We start from the raw sequence: 16854 nt of genomic DNA on the forward strand, positions 1-16854 counted from the left end.
CCTTTAGTATTCTAGGATGCATTTTTTCAGGCCCTGGTGACTTGCACATGTCCAATTTTTCTAAGTAATTTTAAACTTGTTCTTATTTTATCTTATCCTCTAAACCTCCCGCCTTCCCACTACCATTCACTATGTTAGGCATTTCTGCATCAGACTTCTTGGTGAAGACTGAAACAAAGAAGCCATTAAGCACCTCTGCCATTTCCAAGTTTCTTGATATTGTTTCTTCCTGATCACTGAGCAGTTGACCTACCTGCCCTTGGTCTTCCTCTGGTTTTTGTGCCTTTCCCTTTCTTATCTTGCTCCTGCATACACATATTGTTTGCTTATATTCATAATTTGTAATTTTTCCTAATTTCCACTTTTTATATGACTCCTTTTTGATTTGGGATCATGTAAGATCTCCTGGCTAAACCAGGGCTGTCTTTTACTACATTTTCCATCCTTCCTACACATCGGTATAGCTTGCTTTTGGGGCCCTTAATAATGTCTCTTTGAAAAACTGCCAACTCTCTTCAGTTGTGTTTGCTCTTAGTCTTGTTTCCCATGGGACCTTACCTACCAGCTCTCTGAGCTGACCAATATCTGCCTTTCTGAAATCCATTGTCTTTATTTTGCTGTTCTCCTTTTCACCAGTTCAAAGCAAAAACATATATTCTCAACCATCGACTCCTAATAAAGGACCGTTTTTGCTATTTTTACTCATGTTGGGTAGTGCTTTATTTTGTACCTAGCCACCACTGATTTCAATGGGATTCTATGCAGAAGTAAGATATTGTTAGGCAGGGATGTAGAATTATGCTGCAGATATTTATTTGATATTCTAACTACTGTTTCCATTTTTGATATGTTTAAAACCTAAGTCTGTGCTTACATTTCAAATATTCTTCCACATAAAAAATATTGCTTATTTACACTGGAAAAAATAGTGTGGTATAATCTGATTTAAGAAATAATGAATAGTATATTAAAATCTAATGAGACATAAAAAGGAGATCAATATAAAATTGACTGAGGAATCAATGCTCATGTTTTCTTCAGATAAATTGCAGCACTGATTGTCATGAAATATATTGATGTCACTGTCACTATGACAACATTATGACAAGAACTAGTCACTCTAGGCTACCTTGTAAAAGGATCTGTCATCTATATTTTTGTATATAAAGTAATAGAAATGAGAACATCTTGCCTAGTACAAGCCTATAATCATGGTAAGGTCAGACGATTTGATGTAAACATTGGCTCAAGGTGTATTCAAGCCAAAGACAAGCTAACTTGTCACGAAAGTAAAGGTAAGAACAATTTATTATCCAAGTATTGAATGATTTTACTTTTTCAGCCAATTGGAATAAAGATAAATGAACTATTTTCAGTGTTTGTTTAAATTATGTAATGTTAATGCAGAAAATGCATTTCATGTTCAGTTTGTTACAAGTGTAATAGGAATGTGCATTTGAGGAGGTGTCTAGCATTTTTCAGTGAAAATTTGCAGTTCAATTGGTTTTTCCGTTTGGTTGTTTTCACCTATACCATTCACAAAAATTTTGAGTGCCTTCCTTTTTTTATTTCTGCAAGAGTTTCACTTTTTTTTTTCTGTGATAGTTTTAACCACAAGGCCTTGCTATATTGGACTTCAGTCATCTTGTAAAATCCATAATCTGAAGGGTTTTTTTTGGTCAAATCACTTGGCTTCTACTATCTCATGCTTTTAAATGCTCATTTATTTTCCCCCACATCAGAAATATTACACTGCTGCTGGCAAAAGCTTCTTGTGAGGATCTTAGTCATTAGAAATTCACAAGTTTAGCACAATCTCTTGAATTTTTTTGCAGCTGTTCCAGTTTTCTAAAGCACAAAGCCAAAATTATAACATTAATTGTTTAGTAATATGTAATAGAACTTAATAATAGCATGGGAGTACAACCAAAGTATAACATTTTCCCTAGCAGTCAGTGTCTGTGTCCTTATTAAATCTGATCCAAATCTAAAACTCTTTAAGGAGATCCTTTGCTTCTTCTCTTTTTCTGTTTTTTAACAAACATCCCTAATTCAACAGCACTGACTTGCTCCATCTTGATTTCACTTATTTATTACAATAAGGTAAATGGGTGTGCATTTCTAAATCTGGAGAGATCACAGTGAACTTTAGTTTTGATATAAAACTAGCATCAGTAAAGATATGATGCTCATTATTCAAGCATCTCTTCAGGAACAAAAGAAATTATATTTGTGATTAAGATTTAGTAGGATTGCTGTTTACATTAATCCATAATTTACTTTTTATTTTACCTTGGGAGACAGGTTATTTCAAATGAAGGGGAAAGGAATCCCAGCCGAAAATGTTGTCATTCATCTTGTACTAAGGTTGAAATGAAGTTTCAAAATATGCATGTTTTAACCAATATCTCTGTAATTAAGCTTTGGGGATGTTCAGTCTAAACCCTCTGCCCCAAACCCACACAGATAAAGGGTAAAAAGGAGATTAAAACCGTGGCAGTAAATTTAATATGAATGCTGGCATAGATTATTACTAAGAGGTCTAGCAATGCATGCAGACTGGCCAAACTGCTGTTCTATCATACATCTTTAGCAACTCAAAGAAACATTCTAGCAAATTACTTCTCTGGAGCAAGATGAAAGATGAATTACTGTAGAAAACATTTGCTTCTGCCCTTTTTCAGAAAAAGAGTTTTGAAGGGATAGGGAGAATTCTCTTGAAAATGCTGACTACTTGTTTCCAGAAAGAGGACTGTTGAAAATAAAGATGAATACTAGTTTTTAAAATAAATTAGTCAAGGAGCTAAGTCACTCCCCATGAAACCAGCGACAGTTGTATATTTTTACCCTTATGTTAAAGTGCCAGAGTGATAGAACATAACGTCAGTATTTTAATAAAACCTGACTTAAGTAAGTTCTCATTAGTTCCTCTTGAACACACCATTAGGGAGGGATGTATCATATGGTCTAAATACGGTTTACCTAAAGACATTTGAACCCTCATAAAGTAGAAAGTGATTCTTAGACCTGTGGGTAAATGGAGCAAAGTTAAGAAGGGGGAAGAATGTACCTCCCCCACAACACCAAGGCAGGGAGGAGGGTCTTTGAACAGGTGGGAACAGTGGGAAAACTGCTATGAGAGTCTCCTCCCCACTTGGGGTTTAGTAGGGGAGTGGAGGGGAGCCCCACCACCTGGTGGGATTTGGAAAAGTCATTGGTCCCTGTAACCTGGGGAAGAGTATATAATGCCCACCCTGCAGCCCAAGACTCATCTCACGCCTGAATTAGTGTCTCCCCAACACACACACACGCACATGTGCATGTGTGCAGACACACATAGGCGCGCGCACACACACACACACACACACACACACACACGTGCACACACACAGATAGATACACCCTGCTCCAGGATTAGTAAAAAAACTAGGATTTTTTGGTCTGCTGGGGGTATTGTGCTAGTTGCCTTTTTTTGAGAGTGGTAAGGAATTTTCCCTTCACTGCCAGATTGGCCAGATTTGTGGGGGAGCCATGGCTCACTGTCTTGCAGCTCAGGGCCTGGTGGGGTTAGGTAAGGAGATAATATTTTAGTTTTAGCAAGTGGGAGGCGTGTAGTGCAGGTATCTGTAGAACCAGAATCCCTATGCCTGATAAACTGGAATTAGAAGTAGACGTGGGAGAAGGGATCCCCTAAAGAAACTAGGGCTGGAGTTCCTAATATTGGGGACAACAAGGAAAACCATGCATATACCCTTTCTCCTTCCTTTTAATCCTCATATGAGGGGAAGGAGTGGGGTACCAGGAGCATGTATATATGCCCACTCCTTCCCCTCATATGAGGATTAAAAGGAAGGAGAAAGGATATAAGATGCCCCCAGGTGTATATATATATATGGAGGTACACACCTCGTATAACTGGAAAGGACCTCAGGAGGTCATTGAGTCCAGTGCCCTGTTCTTTTAGCAGGACCAAACACCATCCCTTTCTCCACCCTCCTTCTATTTGCCCCAGATCCCTAAATGGCCCCCTCAAGAATTGAATTCACAGGCCTGAATTCAGCAGGCCAACGCTCAAACCACTGAGCTGTCCCTCCCACTAATCTTGGGGACAGCTAAGAAGAGGGGCAGGGAGCTGATGGAATGCAAGTGCATTAAGTTAATTCTCACTGCCTCGTCTTCCTTGCTGTCCCCCACATTAGGAACTCCAGCCCTAACTCCTAGCTCCTTTAGGGAATCCCTTCCCCCACGTCTACTTCTAATTCTGGTTTATCAGGGCATAGAGATTCTGGTTCTACAGTGCATTAAACTATTAAAATTGAAGGCTATTTAAACTGCATACCTTGCATTTTGTTTTTTCTTCCCGTGTACTTGGGACAAAGGCATTATGTGCTGGTGAAGTGGTTCTCAGCCTCTTCCATACAGTAAACATATTGCATCAGAAAAATCTTTCTGGACAAACTTTCATCTAGAAGGCATTAAAAATCCATTATACTTCAGGCTGACATTAATCTCTGGTAGGGATTAGGATGAGACCGTTGTGGGGGCAGTTTATACAAGATTTGTTTTCAGTAAGATTTTTGCACCATCCACTGAAGCATTTTGTTTGGCTATTGTTGGTAAAGGGATATTGGAGAAGATGCACTATCAGTCTGATCTAATATGGCAATTCCTATGGTAGGATGAGGAAAAGGAGGCTGTTGTGACCCCTTAACAGTTACTTGTGATTCCCTGGGAGTAGTGGCTGCCTAGGCCCCAGGCTGAATATTTATGGGGAGAGGAATGAATTAGTCATCCTGGCTACATCTACACTAGAGGGTAGAGCATCTACACACAAAATGCATTCTTTCAATCTTAAATCAAAAGAATATGGCACTTTAAAAAATGTGTGTAGACACTCTGGGGGCCCTTTTCTTTGAAAGAGGAGTCACCCATGGTGCCAGCCAGCTGGAGCTGGGAGATGCCCTGGCCAGTGCTATCAAACCTCTATGTTCTCCATGTCCGGCTGCTTTAAAAGGCTCAGGGAGTCTTAGGAGCCCTGCGGCAGGAAGCTGAGAGCATGGAGGCAACAAGGATCTGAGCTGATTACCAAGCACACCCCCACACCCACCTTCTGGAGCAGACAGTCCAACCATGACTGACAGGCAGCAGCCACATGACCCCTCAGGGGTTCCCCAGGGAGCCAGCCGAGAGGTCTGAGTAGCCTTTCTGGGCCACCAAATGTTGGGGCTCCTCATGGATGGAGCCCAAGCTCTGGGACCCCCTGGGCCTCTGGCTGGATGAGGATGTGCTCCAGGAGACCACCACCAAGAGGTGGTATGCCCCCACCTATGCCCAGCTTGCCAGTGGCTTGGTGGCCCATGGACACCCCTCCCAGACAGAGAAGCAGGTGCACTCCAAAGTCAAGGAGCTGCAGCATGAGTACGCCAGGGGCAGGGAGGTGAAAAGGAGGTCAGGAAAAGCATCCTCCACATGTTCCTTTTACAAGGAGCTGCACAGCCTCCTTGGGGGCAAGGACAGCTCCCCCCCCACACAGCCTCCTCAACACAGTGGCGGAGGAGCCCTCTGCAGCACTGGAGACAGATAGTGGGGTGGAAGACAAGCACACAGGCCCATCAAGCCATGCCATCTAGCTAGAGCTGGAACTGAAGCTGCCATCAGACCTGGACTCGAGCAGTGGGACCCTTGTCATCACTGTGGCCTTGGCATCCTCTAGTCAGGCCACATCAAGCAGGGTATCCCTATACCTTGTGGAAGTATAACATTGTATAAGTATAACGTTGTATAAGGGGACATGCTGGATACATTGTATATGAGAGGGCATGCCAAAACATGTTACAAAGTATCTGAGGGAGCACACGTAGGGACAGTTAGCTTTTGAATGGAGAAGCAATTAAGATGGAGCCAGCACGTCTAAGAAGCAGGCATCAGAATGGAAGGTGTGAAGGGCAATTAGTTAAGTTAACTGGAAGCTGTTAAAGGAGATTGTTAAGGGTGGCAGGTAATTGAAGATACGTGACTGGTCTCAGGGATCTCAAAGGGTGGTGACTAAAATCTTTTTCTTCTTTTGTTTGTAACTTCTCTGTAACTTGTTCTCCAAAAAACTGTATAAATTAAGAGACACAAGCCCCACTCGGGGGGCTCACTTCTAAATGTATTAGCAGAGCAGCTTTGCTAATAAAACAGAGTGGTCTGATAAATTGTGAGTCTGAGTCAAACTTTGACAATTTGGAGGTTCTACCGAGATGGCAAGCGGCTTCGCTGAGGCTGTGTGATCCCTGACTGCCTTGCAGGACGATCGTGGCAGCCGGCGCCTGGACGCTTAGTCCAAGCGATCCTCCACAAGACAGAAAGGTACACAGCAGCAGCGCAGTCTACGCCATTGAACTTGTTGGTTCCCACTCTGTTCTGGTAGGGGTCTTTGGATCCAGCTTCTGGAATCAGACGTCTCAGGTAATTATTATTTTTGTGCTTTAACCGGTTTGAGGACTGTCTTGTCTTTGTGTCTATCCATCTTCCCTGTGGTGTGTGTGTGAATCTGGGAGCCATCTCTGTCCGGAGACTGGCTGACCAAGGGGTCCCCATCCCCACGGTCTGAATAAGTGGAATCTGCACAGCTGCAGCCGCACCACGCCTTGGGTATAACCCCTGGTGTGAAAGCAAGGGCAGTTGAGGCAGTAGCCTGTGGGCTCCTTTCTGTGTGTTGCCCCGGGTACCGCTCTGCCGAGCCCGAATTTCCTTCTTGTGTGAGTGCTCTGTGAAGTCCTCCTGGATGGGTAATCAGAAGTCTAAGGTAGAACAGTTCCCTAAGGGAACTCTGGCTTATTTTATGTATTTTAGGAGGGGTCCGGACTCTTGTAGGTTTCTTAAAAAAAAATGGTCCAAATTAGCTCTAGAAAACCCCAAATTACAGTGGCCACTGTTAGGTTCTTGGGACAAGGATCGAGTGGACGCTTTAAAAAGCAAACTCGTCCTCCCAAAAACCAAATTGGAGAGAGGAGAAGTAGACTGCTTCATGCAGTGGTGGGAAGAGGCAAATCGTAGATGGACTGAGTCAAAGCTCACCTCTCTTAAAAATTCTATCAAAAAACTAAAAGTTCAATTGGATGCAGTCTCTCCCACCACTAGTCCGAGCGCTCCCCTTTGCCCAGTCCTGTGCAATGATCCGGATCAAACCCGACCCCCACCATACTCCTGCGCAAATAAGAAATCAGAAAAAGAAAAATCTTCAGTGACTACAGATAATGAAAGTGAAGAAGATACCCTCATTGGCCTCGCAGCTCTGCGAAATATTACGAAGAAGAAATCCAAAGCAGACTGCAAAGATTCTCTTGACATCTCTTCTTGGAAAAGAGAACCTGATGGGAGGTTAATGAGAGACTCTGATCAAACTGTTGTGGCACCCTTACGAATCCTTAAGATGGGAGAAAGTGAGTCCATATGGGATTATAAGCCCTGGACTCGTACGGAACTTTTATCTATAGTTAAAGGTTTTCCCAAACCACAGGAAAACTCTGTCAAATTTGCTGAGGAGTTTCTGTTAATCTGTGAAACCTATGAACCCTCTGAGACAGATCTCCTCCAACTGTGTAAATTGTTAGCTCCTGCCAGTTATTATGAAAAATGGTTGGCTGCCGCAGACTGGCCAGCTGAGGCACGCCACTCAACCATAAAAAGTACTGGCCCAGATTCGGCATACAGAGACCGGTGTATGGCTCTTTGGAAGTGCCTGCATCAAGCCATTCCCAAAGTGTGGTCTCCTAAAACAAACTGGACAGCAATACGTTGCTGTAAGCAAGGGCAAGGAGAAAGCCCAGGCGACTATAAGTCCCGGCTAACTGATATTTTCCTACAACATTCAGGAATACAAGAGCCCGATGTAAATGGGCAGGGGGCCTTGGCACATGCATTTGTTGATGGTCTTCTCCCTGCCACAGGCAGCATGTTAAAACGAATAAGTGTGGGATGGGAGACTGAAACCATGGACAAATTGCTGGCAGTAGCAGAGCATTGCCACCACACTTTAAAAGGAAAGGAGGAACAGTCCTCCCAAAAGTTAATGGCTCTGCAGATACAGCATTATTCAGGATTAAGCAGACCACACCGGGGGCAGGGACGGGGTTGCGGAAGGGGGCGGGGGGCTGGACTAACTGGGGTTTGTAACTACTGTAAACAGCCTGGACACTGGAAAAGAGAGTGTCCAAGACGACCTAATAATTGTATGGGAAATCAAGTGAACCCCCCGCTGGTTCCTCCAGCTGATCCCCAACCCTATTTTTCACCCCAACAATGACGGGATGCTGGGGAACCTCAGAAAGTTTTAGCGCCCTTATTACCTCTGTCCCCTACTGGAGAATGTGTCCTGACTGTAAATGATCTCTCTCTCCCTTTCCTTGTTGATACTGGAGCTTCTCTTTCTACAATCCGCACCACTGACTTGCCTGTGGTTCCCCGATCTGGAAAATCTGTGTCTGCTGTTGGCATTACAGGGATCCCTACCTCTTTTCCCCTCTCAAAACCTTTGTCTGTTCAGGTCGGTCCCCTCTCTGAGGAGCATGCATTCCTCCTCTCTGATTCCACCCCTGCAAACCTTCTGGGACGGGACTTGCTATGCAAACTTGGCTGTTCTATTTACTGCTCCCCAGATGGTGTCTATCTGCAAATCCCTCAGTCTTCCTTATGTGATTCTGTAGCCTCCCTGCTGTCTGAAACTTCCCTCTCCACTCCGGTCCCTTGCTGTCCCTTAACTCCGTCCCTAGAGCACCTAATCTCTCAGGTTCCTTCCTCCCTGTGGCCATCTCACCCATCTGAACTGGGCCGATTAAATACTGACCCACTTCGGATTACTGTAGACAATTCCAAACCTCTGCCTCGCCTGTCTCAGTATCCTTTGAATCCTGAGGCAGAGGCTGGGATTGCTCCAGTTATATCTGCATTAAAAGAACAAGGAATTATTGTCCCTTGTTCCAGCCCCTGTAACACCCCTATCCTCCCAGTTCAAAAGGCTGATGGCAAATCGTGGCGATTTGTTCAAGACCTTCGAGCTATTAACCGTATTGTCATACCTTCACACCTTCCATTCTGATGCCTGCTTCTTAGACGTGCTGGCTCCATCTTAATTGCTTCTCCATTCAAAAGCTAACTGTCCCTACGTGTGCTCCCTCAGATACTTTGTAACATGTTTGGGCATGCCCTCTCATATACAATGTATCCAGCATGTCCCCTTATACAACGTTATACTTATACAATGTTATACTTCCACAACCTGTTCAAGGATCTCCCCAGTAAGTATCCAGTGTGTTGTGCACCCCAGGGCATGGTGGGGGGGGGGCTGCCCACCCCTGCCATGGCTGGAAATGGGCCAGGCACATGTCCACCGGCCCCAGCCCAGACACACTCCAGAAGGTTGTGGCTCCTGGTTTGCAGACATACCTGCAGGTGACAGTCAGCACCCACTTCCATTTTATTACGTTGTGTTTCTATGTCATGCTGAATGAGCAAAATAGTGGCTAAAATTCGTTGTATTCTATGACTGAGTCTATGCTAAAGAGTTTTGTCAACAAAACTGAGCCTTTGTTGACAAAATTCCAGGAGCGTCTACACACAAAAGGCATTTTTTTCTAGAGAGTTTCAAAAAACAGAGCATTTTCCCAGACAGTGTTATCCCTGTCCGTGTTGGGGAATAAACGCTTCTATTGACAGAGTTCCATCAATGAAAATGCAGTGTAGACACTCTGGGACCCTTTTGTCGATAGACAGGACTGCTGTTTCACCAGGCAGCCCTGTTGCAGAGCTTTCAGTCAGTGATTCTGTCAAGAGAGGGCAGGGCAGTCTGACTGCTCTCTGTCAACAGTGTGGATTGCTCTTTCAATCTGCTTTTACGTGTAGATGCAATCTATCTACAGAAGTTTTGCTGGTAGATCTCTTCCAACAGTAGCTGCTGTTGACAGACAGCTGTAGCGTAGACATAGTCTATGTGTTTCTTTGAGTTGTGGGTTTGGGAAAGAAAGGTGACAGTGACAGGAGAGCTTGATTAGGTTTTAAGTGTTTTTTTATTTTTAAAAAAGGTTTGGTGAGTGAAAAGGAAAGCATCTTTTCTATTATCCATTGAGTTTTCTTCATTCTTTGATCTGTCAGGCTAGGGTTACACAGCAGTTTTTTTTAGAACCAGCTAGTCCAGAAGAGATTTTCTGAAATAGCTTATTTTGAAATAGCATGTTTACTCAAAAATGCATATTGAAATAGTGCTCAGTTATTTCGAAATAGAGCACTCATTCACAATAGAAAGTATTTCACATGAGAACCCCTGGAAACACTATAGCTTATTTCAAAACATTCCCACGTCTGTGTGTACATAGCCCCTACTCTGAAGTATATCTACAAGGCACAATTCCTTGTAGAATGAGGTTTACAGAATTCAACATAGGTGGCTGCTCTTTCAAAATTATTTCAAAATAGTTGTTTTGCTGTGTAGATGCTTGCAAAGTAATTTTGGAATAGTGGCCATTATTCTGAAATAACTTTGCTGTGTGGTCACCTCCCACCCCAGAGCCCTGCCAGAGAGAGAAATGAAACTAGGTTCTATATGCTGGAGCGGTAGTTCCCTGCTGGAGTAGAAATACCCATTAGCTGTCATTTGAGTTAGCATGTGAAAAGTAGCTGTGCAGCTGCGAACAGTCTATTTTATTTAATTTCTTTGTTCAAGGATTTTTTAAAAAAGTAAATTACATGATTTCTGTTATATAAATCTGAAATTTCACCATGTTGTAATTTAACAGCCCTGACCCAAAAAGGAATTGTGGGAGGGTTGTAAGTCTATGTTGGCAACCCTCATTTCTGTGATGCTGCTTTCAAAGGGTACCATGATACAGTATTGCTACCTTTGCTTTCTCACTGCTGGTGATGCAGGAGTGCCTTCAGAGCTAACCCCCACCACCACCAACCCCCTCTAGCTGCCCAGCTCAGCTGGCGGTGCAGAAGCAAGGGTGGCAATATCACATCTCCCCAAAATAACCGTGTAACCCTGTTGCAACTCCATTTTGGGGCAGAACCCCCAGTTTGAGGAAGGCTGGTCTCCCTATGAAATCAGTATTGTGTCAAGTAAAAGTACATAGAAGACCAGATTTCACAGTCAGTGATGTGGTTTTCATGGCCCTGAATTGATTAGGGCCTTAGTCTGCCCTCAGTAGAAACATACTGGGATGCTGTGGGTAGGAACTTGGGACGGCAACCCTGTGCCATCTTTTGCTGCTGCCCATGCTACTGCTGTTACACTAATGTTATGTTTAGCATACCAGTTTGATCAGAACTAACACAGCTATGTCTGCTTGAGTTGGGAAAAAATCTTCACCCCAGCCCCAAGTGTAGACATAGCTTAAGAAAGGATTTTTTTTTAATTCTGAATAAGAGATTTCATTCATTCAGGTGGACTTGAGAGGGGGGCTGCAAAATCTTTAACTATGGATAAGTTATCCATTGTTTTATATATCTGCAAAAGCTGTGCTGTCCTGATGCTCTGTAAGTAGCACGACTACCAGCGAGCCTTCCATTTACATTAATCTTTGGTGAAAGTCAAACGATCAAATTCTGGCAATACAGGTGTGCACAATCACCTCAAAGCAAGGGCTCTCTTGCTGGGCAGATGAAGAAGATGGTGATATGTGCTTACATCCTGCCCAGATCCTGCCCAATCCATTTCTCCTGAGAACCAAAATAGTTCAGTCAGGAGTCTCACAATGACAAATATGCACAGAGAGCAAACAGGTATTCACATGCAAGCTGGGCTTCCTGATCCTTTTTACTTTGCCCCATTACTCTGTTGCTGCTGTCTCAAATAGTCTGTTGATGGACTATCACTGCAAGAGCGTAAGGTTTTGGAACAGAGTTAAAATTTTCTGTTCGCAACATATTGCAGACCATGGGTTTGATTTTAGGTGATGCCAGACACACTTTGGCTCCGTATTTTCATTTTGAATTATCAGATTTGTTTTGCAAGTTCAGAGTCCATGTTACTATTGCCCTGACACTCATTTACAAGTGAACACCTCAATCAGTCAGCCACCACTTTTCCTCCTCTTCTGAAGACATAATATCTAACTATCAAGAGCTGTTTTAGGACATACAATTAGTGAACAACTTGGAAGTGTTGGCATTAGTATTAGTTTTTCTATCTTTACCTGCCCTTTTATTACCAAAGTAATCAACTCCTGTTGTTATCACTTTTGGGGACATTTTAACCCAGTCTCTAACTTCAAAACATATTCATGAAGATCAGCCAGCACATTGCTGCCCAGGCAATTTGCTAATACTGGCAGTATGGCTTAATGACATAAGAGGAAGGATCTTAGTAGATGCAGATGTTGTGTGCTGGAATGAACTTCAGACCTCATCCCAGAACCTTGGGGATAGGGCAGCTGTACAAAATGAGATTTTGAAATTCTAGCTAAGCAGGACACGTAAGGTAACACATATGTATTAGCTGGAATTGATTCCAATAAATCAGATAGTTACTGTAAGATAATAAATCAGATACTGAGATTCAGGCAAGAAGTTCTGATGTTGACAGTGATGATTGATGGATTGGTTTTGGTCTTAGTGGGTATGGAGAATTATTGTTCTAAAGATATGACTCTAAGTACCCAAAATCTAGCAATTACAGTATCTGACTTTTGTATAGCAGGTATGGTGCCAATGATTCAATGCAGAACATGCCACAAAACTCCCATATGGTAAAAATAAAGATCCAAATAAAAAACCCTTTTCTTTATTTCCTCATATCTTCATTTTGACATTTCCCATTGGTCTGTTTCCAATTCCTTAGAACATATACACAATATTTGTATGGATTGTTCCCAACTTAGTAAAAGGCATGACAGCAATGCAATGCCCAACTCTAAAACAATAAAGCAAAGCACTTTCTCCCTCTTCACTAGTTTTTTTAAATAAGTAAATAGTTTGACTGGTATGTAGCATTTGTATGGTGCTATACAAATTGAAAGCACTGTGCAAACACTACTTAACCTTCATAGTGCATTTGTGAAATAGGTAGCAAGCATTATCATTATTACGGGCAGAGAAAACGAGGCAGAGAAGTCAAGTGATTTGTTCAAGGTCAGACAATGAGTCAGTGGTGGGGTCCAGATTTGGAGCACCTGATTTCCAATTCTGAATATTCCTTCCCAGTGGGATCCACAGCCACCACAGGCCCTGGGGCAAAGTGGGATGCGGGTCTGGCTCCACACCTTGAAAGGGGTGGGACCAAGGCAGAAAGTGGGGCCAAAGGCAGTTGCCTTTAGCACTGACAAAACCTTGGCACTGGGCCTTTCACAGCTGTGCAGAGCAGCAAAGCAAAGCTAATGGCACTTCAGAGGGGACTAGAGCTCCTATCACCACCATGCTAAAGTAGCAGTGGCAGCCAGAGTTCTGGGTTCCCTTGAAAGGCCTCGGGGCAACTGCCCCCTTTCCCTCCATCCCTTGTTCCTTCTGGTCGGTGGGCCTGTTCATTGCTCCTAATTTTAAATGAGATATGAATACAGTTACAGAGAGATAAAAAAGGTCTGTAAATAAACCCATACCTATAATAGTTATAGTACTCCTACTACCAAGTGTTAGTTTGAAGTGATCAATCCCAAGCCTGGCCTACATTATTATCTATGCTTTATTTTTTGAGGCTGAGTGGCTACTATTGCTTCCCACAGTTTCCTCACTGATATCCCATATGAATGACTAGACTATATGCATTACTTTCAATTTTATCAAGTCTATGAAAGGACTTTGTGTGCTAATTGGTTTTTTTTTTACTTTACATTTTTCCAGTGATTTTACTTAATTTCCAAAGCTTGCAGACTTTGAAGGTGTCTGTTTTAAAAGTGAATTAGCTTGCTCCATAGGCTTTCTCATCTTTACAAATAAATTTCCCTTCAATTGCTAAGCAGGTATTTTTCATTTACGAATAAATTACATATGGCTTATGTTATGAAACATATTCTTCTCAGATAATTTGTGGCAGAGGTAACTAGGAGTTCACTTGTCTTCATTTGCTTCTTTCAGCTTTAACTTCCTCAGTGACCTTAGAACAAAAAGCAGTCAAGTAGCACTTTAAAGACTAGCAAAATGGTTTATTAGGTGAGCTTTCGTGGGACAGACCCACTTCTTCAGACCATAGCCAGACCAGAACAGACTCAATATTTAAGGCACAGAGAACCAAAAACAGTAAGCAAGGAGGAGTTCCTCTAGAGCCTGTGTACCATGGGTCCAAATCATAAAGATGTCATCAATGTATATCAATTTATACCTCCAGATTAGTGGAACTGCTATGGGCACCCGCATGGCCCCACAATATGCTAATATATTTATGGCTGACCTGGAACAATGATTCCTCAGCTCTCATCCCCTATTACCACTCCTCTACTTAAGATACATTGATGACATCTTTATGATTTGGACCCATGGTACAGAGGCTCTAGAGGAATTCCACAGAGACTTTAACAATCTACACCCCACCATCAACTTATGCCTCGATCACAACATGCAAGAGATACATTTCCTGAACACTACAGTACTAAACAAAGATGGCCTGATCAGTACCACACTGTACCGAAAACCTACTGATCGCTATACTTATCTACACCCTTCTAGTTTCCATCCTGCACACGTGACTAGATCCATTGTTTACAGTCAAGCTCTTAGGTACAATCTCATTTGCGCTGATCCAACTGACAGAGACCAAAAACTACAAGAACTTTACCAAATATTCATAAACCTGAATTACCCACCAGGAGAAGTGAAAAAACAAATTGACAGGGCCAGATGAATACCCAGAGACCAGCTACTCCAAGATCGGCCCAAAAAAGCCAAGAACAGAACACCACTGGTCATCACCTACAGCCCCCAACTCAGACCATTGCAACGAATTATTAAAGACCTACAACCTATCCTTAATCAGGATGCCACACTCCAGAAGGCCCTGGGTGACATGCCTGTTCTCTCCTACAGACAACCTCCCAACCTCATCAGGATCCTCACTAACAGCCACAGTCTATACCCCAAGAATACCAGTCCTGGAACCTTTCCCTGCAACAAAGCCCGCTGCCAGCTTTGTCCACATATCTTCGCTGGAAATACCATCACTGGACCTAACCAGGTTACTCACAGAATCACGGGCACTTTCTCATGCTCCTTTACTAACATCATTTATGCCATCATGTGCCAACAATGCCCAGATGCTTTGTATATTGGACAGACTTCTAACTCCCTTAGACAAAGGGTCAATGGGCACAAAACAGACATCAAAACACTCCAGATCCACAAACCAGTTAGTCAACATTTTAACGGAATGGGGCATTCTGTCAATGACCTCAAGGTATGTGTGTTACTGAAAAGGAATTATCACACCATTTTGGAAAGAGAAACAGCCAAGATGGCTTTTATATTCAAATTTGGCACATTAACACCTGGTTTAAATCATGATGGGAACTTTCTGAGTCACTATAGGGGCTTGTCTGAATACTTGACTCAATCTAATTCTTGACCTTCCCCCCCACCCCTCCACTCTCTGATTTGCTCACCTTGATTATCTTTTTCTGATTTGTCCTCCTTGCTTACTGTTTTTGGTTCTCTGTGCCTTAAATATTGAGTCTGTTCTGGTCTGGCTATGGTCTGAAGAAGTGGGTCTGTCCCACGAAAGCTCACCTAATAAACCATTTTGCTAGTCTTTAAAGTGCTACTTGACTGCTTTTTGTTTTGATAGTGTATAGACTAGCACGGCTTCCTCTTTGTTACTAGTGACCTCAGAGCTTTACTTTTTTTTTCTTTCAAAACTATACACCATTCTGGGCTTACTATATAAAAATAAACAGTTAATGCTGCACCACCAGCAGCTGTCAAGTAAACTCCTGAATTGTCTCATTTCAGATAGCTGCTTTGCTGCAAATGTATGTGCTGTATGTACAGTTGATAACGGTAGGATCTACTTAAAGTTGTATAATGATGCAGATATAAAATGCAAATAAAGAAGTTTAATTTTTATTACTAAGTTAACAAATTAAAATATGGATGCAGCTGCTGGAAAGTATTAATATTCAATATAATATAGATGCTTAACAGTGTGAAGGGGAGAGTGGTGGATGATTGTATGTGTGAAAATTTCAAGAATTTTGATTGGCTTTGTCCTTATTGAACAGAAAATTTATGGAATAATTTGAGCATCACAAACTCTAGACCAGTAATTTATCAGACAGGCTTGTTATCATGGAGGTATCACCAAAAGACCATTATATTATGGTCCAATCTGTGTCAAATCCTGATTATCTAATTATGCAATTAGTTCTGTTGAACTCAAACTGGTTTCATGACTATGTAGAGCATGATTGGATCAAACTTTAAAATTGTCATCTATCTGTGTGCAAAGTGAAAAATAACTATCTAACCTGTCTTCTAAGGATGAAATACAAATCACTAGAGCAGTTGAGGGAGAGAGTTCAAATGAATCAATATTTGAAATGTGCTGCACCAATATACAGTAACTTACTAGACTGATTTTCCATCTTTGCTGTTGATAGGATGTGCAGATAAAAGCTCCTGTAGACTCAGACACTATAGAGCTGATTCCAGCCAGGACTTGTTTGGGAGTGCATGACAACAAAATAGGAAGGACTGTACAGTAATGCAGCACAAATAGTCAGAGTATTAGCACTTCATTGGTATTTTTCTCTTTGTAGAGCACTATCTTTCTGAAACAATTCCATGGACCCTTTCAGAAGTAATCCACCAATGTGGGAACTGGGGAGTAATCCGGAGTAATTTAAGGTTGTGTTGTCATTTGGCATGGGAAATGTTGTAATGGTTTTGTCTTTTAAT

This window comes from Carettochelys insculpta, chromosome 2 (genome assembly GCF_033958435.1).
Source record: "Carettochelys insculpta isolate YL-2023 chromosome 2, ASM3395843v1, whole genome shotgun sequence".
Classification (NCBI taxonomy): Eukaryota; Metazoa; Chordata; order Testudines; family Carettochelyidae; genus Carettochelys; species Carettochelys insculpta.